Source organism: Lipotes vexillifer, unplaced genomic scaffold (genome assembly GCF_000442215.2).
Source record: "Lipotes vexillifer unplaced genomic scaffold, Lipotes_vexillifer_v1.1 scaffold914, whole genome shotgun sequence".
NCBI classification, from domain to species: domain Eukaryota; kingdom Metazoa; phylum Chordata; class Mammalia; order Artiodactyla; family Lipotidae; genus Lipotes; species Lipotes vexillifer.
In genome coordinates, this window is record NW_006780388.1 from 753,709 (window position 1) to 765,708 (window position 12,000).

General features: G+C 53.0%; 1 non-coding gene across 1 annotated transcript; it reads right to left on the reverse strand.

Moving 5' to 3' along the window:
- Positions 1-11,927: 11,927 nt before the first annotated feature.
- TRNAG-CCC (transfer RNA glycine (anticodon CCC)) lies at positions 11,928-12,000 on the reverse strand. The gene has a single exon. It is a non-coding gene; the product is annotated as a tRNA-Gly (tRNA).

Here is a 12,000-nt window from a genome sequence, read left to right on the forward strand (position 1 = left end):
AGCCACATATACCGATAACAGCTGGGGGCGCCCAGGCTGGGGTCCGTGCTTGTGCTCGCTGCAGGGGACAGAGCCAGCAGGGCGGATCAGGGTGTCTCTCGGCCCCAGCGGCATTCTTTTTCCAGAATGTCTCTGGAGAGGAAGCCCAAAGCCTGGTCTGGCTGGGAAGAGGCAATTGGGGAGGAGAGCGGAGCGGGAGCTAGGGCCGGCGCGGGCCTGGGGAGGAAGTCTGCAGCCCCAGGCTGTCGGGGGCGCGGTGTCTGTGTTTGCACCTTTGGAATGTGGCTGATTCACTCTGGGGGGAGCCAGGCAGCCACCGCTGCCGCCTCGGATCCGACATCTGGAGGCTAAATTCCAGGAGGAGAGACAGAGTCTTGGAAGCAGATGTCAACTTTGAAGGTCAAACTGAGCGATGAGCCAGGGAGGAGGAGGCTGAGAGGGTCCCACACTCCCCACCCCTCCACCCCAGGATTCTGGGAGAGAGGTGAGGCCCCATCCCCAGCCTTGTCCCAGCTCCTAAGCTACCAGGGCCCCGAAGGGGACAGCGTGGGGCAGGGAAGCAGTGTGAGCTCTGCAGTCAGACCTTCCTTCAGAGAGCTCATATAACTGCAAAGGCCAAGGGCCTAGCTGGTCCAGTGCTCAGCAATGGCCCTGCGACACTGGCTTGCATCTCCTGGCCTAGTGTCCTCTGTGTGGGTTTACTCTCGGGCCTTCGCTCCCCAAAGCCTGCGAACTCCTAGCTTGCCTCTCCCTGGGGCGCCAGCGAGACCCTAGGCTTGCCTCTTGTTGGCCCAGTTGGGGCCCTGCTCATCCTGGACACTGGTGAGACAGGTCTGGGTCAGGAGCTCGCTGCAGTGCAGGGCCGATGCCCCAAGAGCCACACGGAGAAAGTGGGAGTGAGAGGGGTTCCCCAAAAGAGCCAGTGCCAGGGGGTGGGCAGAAACAGCACTCTGCTGAGCTGCTCCCACAGAACTGCCTCCTGGGGCTTGTGCCAGGCACTGTGCTTGGCTTTATGGCTCTTACCTACTGGGGTGTCCCACTGGCTAAATTCCTTAAGCTCTCAGAAGCTCATTTTCTTCATCTATGAAATCTCATAGGATTCTTTTTGGGATTGACTGAGACAATGCTTGCAAATCCCTTGGCACCTGCCTGGCCTGGAGAAAGTTCTATGCTAACTAGCCTAGGTCCCTTTCTCTTCCCTATATCTAGGTGCTGTGTGATCTGCCCTGTGGGCTGAAAGGATGATGCGTGTGTGTGTGTGTGTGTGTGTGTGTGTGTGTGCGTGTGTGTATGCGTGCGTGTGTGCACGCTCCTTTCTCTCCTCCAAGGAGCTTCTCCCAGGAGAGAGTTAGGGACTACTTGGGACAGAGGATGGAGGCAGGAGGGACAGGAAAGGGGTAGAGGGAGCAGCGAGTGGGCCTCACCTGTGAGCCTGCAGGCTCAGGCCTGCCTCTGGGAGTTGCCTCTGTGTGCCCTCAGCTCCACCTGGGGCTGGAGGAGGGGCCCAGGCTCAACTCCTGAGAGTGGCTGGCTCTTTTCCTCCCCTGCCACAGCATAAACCTGGTCGTTTGACATGGGGGTGTGTAGGGGGGTGGTTAGGTGTGAAGGGCCTGACCCAGGCTCGTCCATCTCCTAAATTCTCTCTCTTGGAACCCTGGAACCTGGGGGGTGGCTCAGAAGAGGAAACTTGGTGCCCAGAGTGGTCCAAACCTCCTGGACACCTCCCGGGAACCTAGAGCTTCTGGAAGGGTGGAGGGCCAGCCTCCTGTAAGCTTTCTGCAACCTTTTGTGAACTGAAGTAAAGCCCCTCCCAGAATCTGCTCGGGGCACAGGGAGTGCTCCAAGGAGTGTCCCCCGCCTTCCCCCAGGGCTCAGCGCCCTCCACTCCTGCCAGCCCTGCCTGCCAGCATCCCTCTGGGATGCCACACATCTATGGGTGCCTGCTCATCCCCACCAAACCACCCACGTTGTCTGACTCATATCCCAAATGCCACCTCCTTGGATTTCTAATAAGACTCCCGCACTCACAGTTATCCTCCTCTGGACGTGGTGGGGTCGGTACCTCTGTGCGGAGCTTATCTCCACATCAGCCAGCGTGGCGACTGGGGGCTCCTGCATCGGTGACTCGTTCACGTCCTGCACGCCCTGATCATGACTCTACAACAGTTATCCCGGGCTGGGACCAGGCTGCCTGGCTCTCTTCTGGGTGTCAAACATTTTTTGATGTGTTCATCTGGTCTCTTCCATTAAAAGACAGACTCTCTGAAGTTGAAGGACATAGTAACAGTAACGAGAGCTACATTTTCTGAGCTCTTGCTAAGTGCTTTTTAAAAATTGAGGTAGAATTCACATCCTGTAAAATTCACTCCTTTAAAGTAATACAATTCAGTGGGTTTTAGTATATTCACAGAGTTGTGCATCCATCTCCACCATCTAATCCCAGAACATTTTCATCATCCCCCAAAAGGAACCCCAGGATATTCATCAGTTGTAAGAAATGTACAGTTTACATGGGGGATTTGATAGTGGGGGCAGGGGGTGTATGGAAAATCTCTGAACCTTTGCTCAGTATTGCTTAAAACCTTAAAACTACTGAACTTAGGGAATTCCCTGGCGGTCCAGTGGTTAAGACTCCGTGCTTCCACTGCAGGCGGTGCGGGATCGATCCCTGGTCAAGGAACTAAGAGGTGCGGCCAAAAGACAAAAAGAAAAACTACTGAACTTAAAACTGCTTTAAAAAATAAAATCGATTTTGGGAATTCCCTGGCGGTCCAGTGGTTGGGACTCCACACTTTCACTGCCAAGGGCCTGGGTTCAATCCCTGGTTGGGGAACTAAGCTCTCAAAAGCCGTGCGGTGTGGCAAAAAAAAAAAAAAAAAGAATTGATTTAGAAACAAAACAAAACGAAAAAGAACCCTGAACCCATTAGTAACCACTCTCCATTCCTCCCCTCCCCACCACAGCCACTGGCAATTACCCGTCTGCTTTCTGACCCTACAGATTTGCCTGTTCCGAACATTTCATATATTGGGTTGGCTAAAAAGTTCATTTGGTTTTAAGCAGAAATAAAAGACATTTTTCATTTCCACTAAGAACTTTATTGAACAGCGTATTCATTAACCAAACGAACTTTTTGGCCACCCCAATAAATAGAGTCCCACAATATGTGGTCTTTTGTGTCTGGCTTCTTTCATCGAACATCGTGTTTTCAAGGTTCATCCATGTTGTAGCCTGTGTCAGTGCTTCATTCCTTTTTATGGGTGAATAATATTCCACTGTATGGATGGATCAGCATTTGTTTATCCATCCATCCATCAAAGGACATTTGGGTTGTTTCTACTTTTTGTGAATAATGCTGCTATGAACATGCATGTACAAGTTTTTGTGAAGGTGAAGTATTTCAATCTAAGTGCTTTTTGACAAATGACCCATTTAATCCTCACAGCAGCCCTCCCTGTTGGTGCTGGCATGATCCCCCTTCTGCAGGTGAGGAAAGCAAGGCTCAGAGAAGTGAGTCAAGGTCACACAAGGTCACAGCTGGAAGCTGTGGAGCTGGGACCTTCCTGCCTCCTGGCCAACAGGCCCCAGTGGGGCCTGCTACGGTGCTTCTGTACATTTTTAGCAGAGCCTTGCCCACCGCTCTTAGTTTCGGCACACGGGATCTTCAATCTTCCTTGCGGCATGTGGGAACTTTAGTTGCAGCATGAGGGCTTAGTTGTGGCATGAGGGCTCTTGGTTGTGGCATGTGGGATCCAGTTCCCTGACCAGGGATCGAACCTGAAGTGTGGCGCCCCAGCCACTGGACCACCAGGGAAGTCCCTCCCACAGTAAATGTTGCTAACTCTTCAAACAAGGGCCACGCAAACCTCAAGCCCAAGAAGTGCTCTGTGATCTGTCAAGGTGAGTGGTCACCCACTCAGTGATCCTGTGGCTCCAAGGGCTGCATCTTAAGGGATTACAGGAGATCTCTACCACCATAGAATCATCATCTACAGATCCAGGCAGGACCAGGCCTTTCCCCTGCTTCCTCTGGATGCCATTCTTACCATCTCACAGGGTACCAAGCCCCAGACATTACTGCCCCTTTTGTTCATCTGCAGCCTCTTTCCTGAGGTTCCTGGGCTGCCTTTCATCTCTTGCCTTCTTGGATTTGGCGCACAGCCCTGGGTCACCTGCCGGTAGACTTTGTTCCTTTCGCCTTCCTGGGAGCATGGCATGGTGGGTAATTGCTGTCAGACAAGCCCAGGTTCACTCTGGCTGTGTGGCTTTGGGCAAATTTCTGAACTTCTCTGAGCTTCTGTTTGCTCATCTGTATTGGGGGGGGCGGGTCACACACACACAGCTGCCAAAACTCTGATACGGCGGGTGTGGGACTGACTAAGGGCAGGGAGATGAGGGGCTCCCGCGGTGCCCAGCACCTCGCACACACTTGGGAAGTTGAGGTCGGTCCTCACGGCAGAGGCAGGCTGGCAGCGGGCCCAGGGAGGGGGCGGGGAGATTTGTGTGTCTCCCTGCCTTTGGAGCAGTGGGAGGCTCCCATGACTCAGTTCTGCCCAGAGGAGGGGGAAGTCAAGGCCAGACCTCTGAGGAACGCCCCGAGGGACCTCCCATCCTCCTCCCCACTCTTCCCTCTGCCTGTTTCCCCACCCAGCGCTTCCGGCAGTGCTGGGCAGGGCCCCACACATACATTCTCTGCTGGTCGCCTGGGCACGCCCTCCGTCCCTTCCTCAGATCTGCAGCCCCGACTTGCTGCTCCATGGCCCAAGGGCTCAGACGCTGACCATGATCATGGACCACCTTGAGTGGGTGCCACAGCCCATGGCCTGAGGCAGGAGGGGCAGTGATGTGGAGGGGACTGGGCCGAGGATGGGAGGGCCTCCTCTGGCCGCTGGAACCGAGCTGCAGGCTCCTGCCAGGGAAACCCTCTCTCCTTGCTGCTGCCGCGGTGGCTCAGCTTTTCCCAGCCCTGCCTCTCTCTTCCTGCTTCTCACATTTCAGCTTCTGAGTTACTGGCATCACAGCCTGCTGCCACTGCTGCTGTGGTCACTACACCAGACAGATGTTAACCCCCAGTGTGCTGGCGGGAGCAGCACAGCCGCAAATGGGTGCAAGGTCCGGAGGTGTCGAGGGAGGAGAAAGCTGTCTTGAAACTGTCCTTTGCACAAGTCAGGGTGCCCTCTGGAGAGCTTCTCTCACCTCCTTCCTCCCTGTCCGCCCAAACTTGAATCCAAAGCCTTCCTTGATCCCTAGGAGTTGCTCCTTCCCTTGGCTGTCTGGGCACTGACAGTCAGCCACAGAACATGGGTTCCATATCACCGTGAACTTGACCTTGTCATTTCAGCAGACAGGGTTTTCTCCCTCCACATCCCTCAGCTCCCCTCTTGTACCTGGCCATACCTGGGCAGGGCCAGGCCACCGGAACCAGGGGAGCTCTCAGCCTGGAGGCTATTCTAGGGGCAGCAGCACAGGCCGTTGAAGGAGCCAGGTGCTGGCCAGACTGGTCAGGTGACCTTGATAAGTCCCCAGGGTATAACAGGATTTAGGGGCCTGTAGTGAGGATAAAACGGGGAATGCAGGAAAAGCCGCCGGAGCAGCATCTGGCACACAGTGGCCCAGACCTCTCGTGCCCACATACACACGTGCCTCCTGACACGCTAGGATTCTGAGCTCCCCTCCTCAGGGAGAGCTACTCCCATTTCCTGGCAGCCTCCCCACTCACAGCCCACCCAGGTCTGCGTTCTCATCAGAGAAGGCCTGTGTCCCTCCCCTGGCCTTGCTGGTCCCAGCCCACCCTTTTCCATCCTCAGATGGGACTGGACGTCCCGCCTTGTCTCCCCGCCCCTGTCCACTCCTCCAGTGGGAGGAAAACCCGCTGCCCAGAGGCACACTGGACAACCTCTAGAGCTCGGCAGCTCCCCAGCTGTCCTCATCCCGATTCCTCTCCTTCCTGCCTTTCTCCTGAACCCCAAATGCTCCCTCCTGGTTTCTGGTGGCGCCTCTGCTGACCCTTCGTCCTATCCAGCCACACCCCCTTGGTGCCTTGGCTGACTTACTCTCTTTTTATGTTGACCAGAGGCTCTGTCCTCCCCTTACCCTGCACCCCTGGTTAAAGGGCCCAGGCTGGGCGTCATTAGGTCCCCCTTTACTGCTATGCTGTGCCCCAGGCTACTGGGCTGCCTGGTGGGATTGTTATAACCGCCTTGTCAGCTTACAATCAACTGAGGAAGTGGTCATTCAGCCATTTCTGTCTAAAACTGAAAGTCCAGCCAGGGTGGCCATTCGCTGAGTTGTTTCAGTTTTTGGTTTTTGGTTTTTTTGCTTTTAGTTTTTTTGCCACGCCCAGTGGCTTGCGGGATCTTAGTTCTCCGACCAGGGATTGAACCCGGCCATGGCAGTGGGAGTGCCGAGTCCTAACCACTGGACTGCTGGGGAATTCCCTTACTGAGTTTTAATACAACTCAGTGGGATGCACCCAATCGAAGCAGATGGCCTGGTTCCTCCTTGTCCATGTGTTGAAAATCAGAGGGGCATTTCCCTGGGGGGACCCAAGACAGGGCGAGCTGGTGGAGGAAGAGGAGAGGAGAAGGCAGGAGCTCCCCCGCCATGGGCTGCAGTGTCAGGTCTGGAAACATGGGGGGCAGGACTAAAGGGGGAAATGGGGGACACGCCACAGGTGGACTCCAGTCCCCTTTCCAAGAGCTCCCTTATGAGAAAAGTGAACCATATCGGGCTGTTAGAAGGAAGCGGGCATCCAGAGGTCAGGGCCTTGGGCACCTTGACAAGCCTGGTGCCCCAGAATCTGCAGGGCCTTGGGGGTGTGGGGAGCTGGGCGGTCAGTCCTTCCACCCCAGTACCTGCCTTAGGTTCCCCCAATGTGCTCAGGCTCAGCTTGCACAAAAGCATCGTGTGTGCCAGGCTCCCCCTAGTGGTTGGGGGACCCCAGCCTTGTCGGCCCAGAGGTCTCCCTGTGACTAGGGTAAGAAAGGGGACCAGGGCATTGGGGGATATTGGGGTTTGCTCCAATCCACAGCAGAAGTGTCTGACCCCCATTCTGCCTTCCTGGGAGCATTCAGGATCATCTCCCAGGCAGGGGCTTTTTGCTTCCATGGGGCCTCATCCCTGCTCCAATGGCTGGTATCCACAACCCCCCACCACCCTGCCCCCCCCTCAAGCAGGCTGGGGTTCCCCATATGCACCAGATTCTGCTGGAGCCTTAGAGGTCAACGGGGGCCCTAAAGGCCATCTGGTCCTTCTATCCACCACTCCTGGCATATTTGTGTAGAGGATAAAGCCTCAAATTAGGGTTGGGGCCCTAGATTCTTCTTCAGGCTCCATCTCCAATTCTCTGTACATCCTGAGGGACGTTCCTTAACTTTCTGTGCTTCTCCTTCATGGTCCCCCCTCAGTGGTAGCAGAATTCTCCAATGACCCCCAATGACCTTTGCCCTCGTATACTCCTTCCTCTTGAGTGTGGGCGGAACCTGTGACTATGGCATCACTCCCGTGATTAGGTTATGTTATATGGCACAGTTGCCCTTGAGGTAGATTATCCAGGTGGGCCTGACCTAAGCACCCAAGACCTTTAAAAGCAGAGTTTTCTCCAGCTGCTTGTGGAAGAGGAAATTAGATTCAAAGCGAGAGAGGGAATCAACATGTGGGACTCTCTTCCTCAGATGGTGGGGCCATGGGACAAGGTCCTGAGGATGGTGTTCAGGAGCTGACAGTCCACAAGACAACGGGACGTCAGTCCTACAGCTGCAAGGAACTAAATCCTGCCAACAAACAGTGACTTTGGAAGGGCATCCTAGCCCCTGATGAGATTGCAGCCCCGCTGACACCTCGATTTCACCCGGCAGGACTCTGAGCCGAGAGCCCAGCCATGCCACGCCTGGCGATGATAAACTGTGCTGTTTCAAGCCAATAAATTTATGGAAATTTGTTACACAGAAGCAGGAAATGAATACATCATCTATCCAAGGAGAAGAACAGTATTCTTGACACACATGTAGGATAAAAGTTTAAAACTGAGAAAAATGCATCCCCCCTCCCAAAGGGTGCTATGTAGAGTGGAAACCTGCCTCGGCCTCTGTGCTGACAGTCTTCCTGGCTGCAGTTTAAATCCACATTCTCAGGGTTCCCATCTCTCACCTGAACCTCCAACCAGCCTCAGAGGAAGGCAGGTGTGTTCTGAGAAGGGCAGTGCTGATCGCACCATCAGGGCAGCCAGATCCCACTTTGGCTGAAGAAAGAAGCTCTGGAACCCTCTGCTGTAGGGGATCCCTGTGATTTCTGGGGCTCCAGGGACTTCTGGACATCTTTAGGGTCAATTAAGCTGTTTTTAACCTAACAGCTTTATTTGGGCTTCCTTGGTGGCACAGTGGTTAAGAATCCGCCTGCCAATGCAGGGGACGTGGGTCCCAGCCCTGATCCGGAAAGATACCACATGCCATGGAGTAACTAAGCCCAGGCACCACAACTACTGAGCCTGCGCTCTAGAGCCCATGAGCCACAACTACTGAAGCCCTGCAAGCCTAGAGCCCGTGCTCCGCAACAAGAGAAGCCAACACAATGAGAAGCCCCCGCACCGCAACGAAGAGTAGCCCCTGCTCGCTGCAACTAGAGAAAGCCAGCGTGCAGCAGCGAAGACCCAGCACAGCCAAAAACAAAAACAAAACAAAACAAAAAAACCCAACATAACAGCTTTATTAGATATAATTCACATACCATATAATCCACCCATTTAAAGTGTAAAATTAAGTGGGGTTTTTTTTGTACAATCAATTTTGTAACCGTCACCACAATCAATTTGAGAACATTTTTATCATCCCCCAAAAGAAACCCCATACCCACTAGCACCCACTCCCCATTTCCCTCTGACTACCCCTCATTCCTTGGCAACCACTAATCTACTTTCTACCTTTGTGGATTTGCCTATTCTGGACATTTTATAGAAACGGAATCATACAATATGTAGGCTTTTGTGTTTGGCTTCTTTCACTGAGCATCGTGTTGTCAAGGTTCATCCACGTTGTGCCATGTATTAGTACTTCATCTGTTTTTATCCTAAGTAATACTCCATTGGATGGATAGACCATGGTTTTTTTTTTTCTTTTTGCGATACGCAGGCTTCTCACTGTTGTGGCCTCTTCCGTTGCGGAGCACAGGCTCCGGACGCGCAGGCCCAGCGGCCATGGCTCACGGGCCCAGCCGCTCCACGGCATGTGGGATCCGCCCGGACCGGGGCACGAACCCCCGTCCCTTGCATCGGCAGGCGGCATCTCAACCACTGCGCCATCAGGGAAGCCCTTTGTGCATTTTTTAAATGATGTATTCAGGATAAATTTTCATAAAATGGGAATTACCAGATTAATGATCATGTATTTTCTTTTAATATGGGTTGCAAAATAGCCTTTCAGAAAGGTGCTATAATTTTTACATAGAATTTTTCATGGCCTAAATAATAGATCAATTTTTGCTAGTGCTTCATGGGCACTAGAAAAGATGGGATGGGATTCAAAGTTTAATGTATATCTATTAAAATCAATCTTAATACACCCTTGTTTATACTTTGTCTCATTGATCTACCAAAAGAGCGGCAGGCGGACCCTCAACCACCGCGCCACCAGGGAAGCCCCCAACCATGGTTTTTTGATAGACCAGTCATCAATAAAGCCTACTGCTGACTCTCATTCACTCCTCCCACCTGGAATTTGGGGGTGGGGTTGGGGGAAGGGGAGCAATGGGGAATTTTGGGGAGGGGGGCTGATTGGGCTTGGGTTTGACAACATAGAGGAAGGAAAGCTGGGTTTTCAGGTGTCCCAGGCCACACTGCTGTCCCCGGCCCTTTCCCCCAGGCCGAGCCAGCCCCTTCTCCACACCCGCTTTCCAAAGCAGTGTCTGATCAGGGTCTCCAGCCCCAGAGTCCTGCTGCAGGTGGGCCAGCTCTCTGCCAACTCAGTACATGATAATCTGCATTTCTAACACCGATCATCTACGGGCAGTTATTTGATGACAGTCTTCACAGAGACTCCCCTTTTAAAGGGCAAACTGTCTGCAGGCTGATTTTCACACCATCAGATCCTACCGGGGAGTGTCTTTACTGTAAAGGAGAGGAGCCCCACATTCAACAGAAAAGAACCTTACAACACGCCTGCTTCCTTTCACTGTGACAAGTTTTTGGTTTTTTTTGCCTTTTTAAAAAAATATTTTGGCTGCGCCACACAGCATATGCAATCTTAGTTCCCTGACCAGGGATCGAACCCATGCCCCCTGCACTGGAAGGTGGATTCTTAACCACTGGGCTGCCAGGGAAGTCTCATCACTGTGACAAGTTTGAGCAGGGAAGGGGGAAAGCTTGGCTTCTCCTGTGTCCCTCCCCTGCACATCACCAAACCCTGTCATTCTCTCTGGGCCCACTCAGATGTCTCTGGCCACTGCCGCCCTTGGCAACTCAGTACAAGTGATAATAGGAAATACCACTTATTAATGCTACGACATGCCAGGCGTGTCGGCAACTTCTCGTGACAGCCTGCAAGCTATGTGCTATGCGGCCTCTGTTTTACAGACCGGGAAGCTGAGTCAGGTCAAGGAACTAGCCCGCAGTCACCCTGTTAACACCTGGAGCTGGGGTTCGGGCAGAACCTAGATTCTGAATCACACTGTATGGCCTCAAGTCCTTTCTGGAAGTCTGTTATCCGAAGAGCAGGGAGTGTGTGTAGACAGAGACAGAGGTCTGAGGACTGTGGCCCTGGGATATCTCGGATGCCAAGTAGAAAAGAACTTCAAGAAGTTCAGGTAGGAAACTCCGTGGTGGTCCAGTGGTTAGGATTCTGAGCTTCCACTGCTAGGGGCCTGGGTTTAATCCCTGCTTGGGGAACTAAAAAAAAAAAAAAAGATCAGATACAGTGAAGACAGAAAACAGAGCTCCTTGGAGTCACCACTGAGAGCAATTTTCATGAAGTCCTGGCTCCGGATGGAGTGAGCAGGATGGGAGAGTGAGCATAAGTACCCACTTCTGGGACAGGGAATTTTGCAGTCAAGGAGAGCAACATAAGAGTGGTAGCTGGAAGGGGATGTATGATTGTGCTTTTTTTTTTTTTGGCCGTGCGGAGGGGCTTGCGGAATCTTAGTTCCCAGACCAGGATCGAACCTGCGCCCTCGTCAGTGAAAGCGTGTCGTCTCAAACACTGGACCGCCAAGGAATTCCCTTTTGTTATTGTTTTTAAATGGGAATAAAGACAGCTTGTTCTCGGTGTGGGAACGACCCAGTAGAGGGCATGAGGTAAGGATGCGGGCGCTGGGTGTGGTGGTGGGGGACAGCCGCTGGAGAGACATCTTTGAAGAATTCACATGGAAGGTTTCTCTGTGCACGGACAGAGCGCGGACACGCATCCAGACACAGGTTAGGAGGCAGATTTCCAGTACAAGGAGGGAGGCAGAGGTGGTGACGGGAGCCTTTGGGAGAGAGGGAGGATGGACCAGAGCAACATGAAGGGATCGCCAGCTGCACAAATGAGGATCTTGTTCTGGCATTTAAAAGTGAGATGGTGGGATTTCCTTTTCCCAGCGCTGTTCAGCTTCAGGGGGCAGGGCTGGGGCAAGGCAGGTGGGGGTTAGACTCACAAGGGAGCATGCATTCAAGATGATTATATTGGTAGGCTGTGAAATCTAAGCTGGCAAAGGAGCAAAGTGAGAAGATAAGGGGCTTGCAGCACACCCCAGATCAATGGGGTCAGGCAAACTACAGCCCATGGCTCAAATCCAGCCCACTGACCATTTTTTTTTATACTTTAAAAAAAAAGGAAAATTTATTTATTTATTTGGCTGCACTGGGTCTTAGTTGCGGCACGCGGGATCTTTTTAGTTGTGGCATGTGAGATCTTTTAGTTGCGGCATGGGAGCTCTTAGTTGTGGCATGTGGGATCTAATTCCCTGACCAGGGATCAAACCTGGGCCCCCTGCATTGGGAGTGCAGAGTCTTAGCCACTGGACCACCAGGAA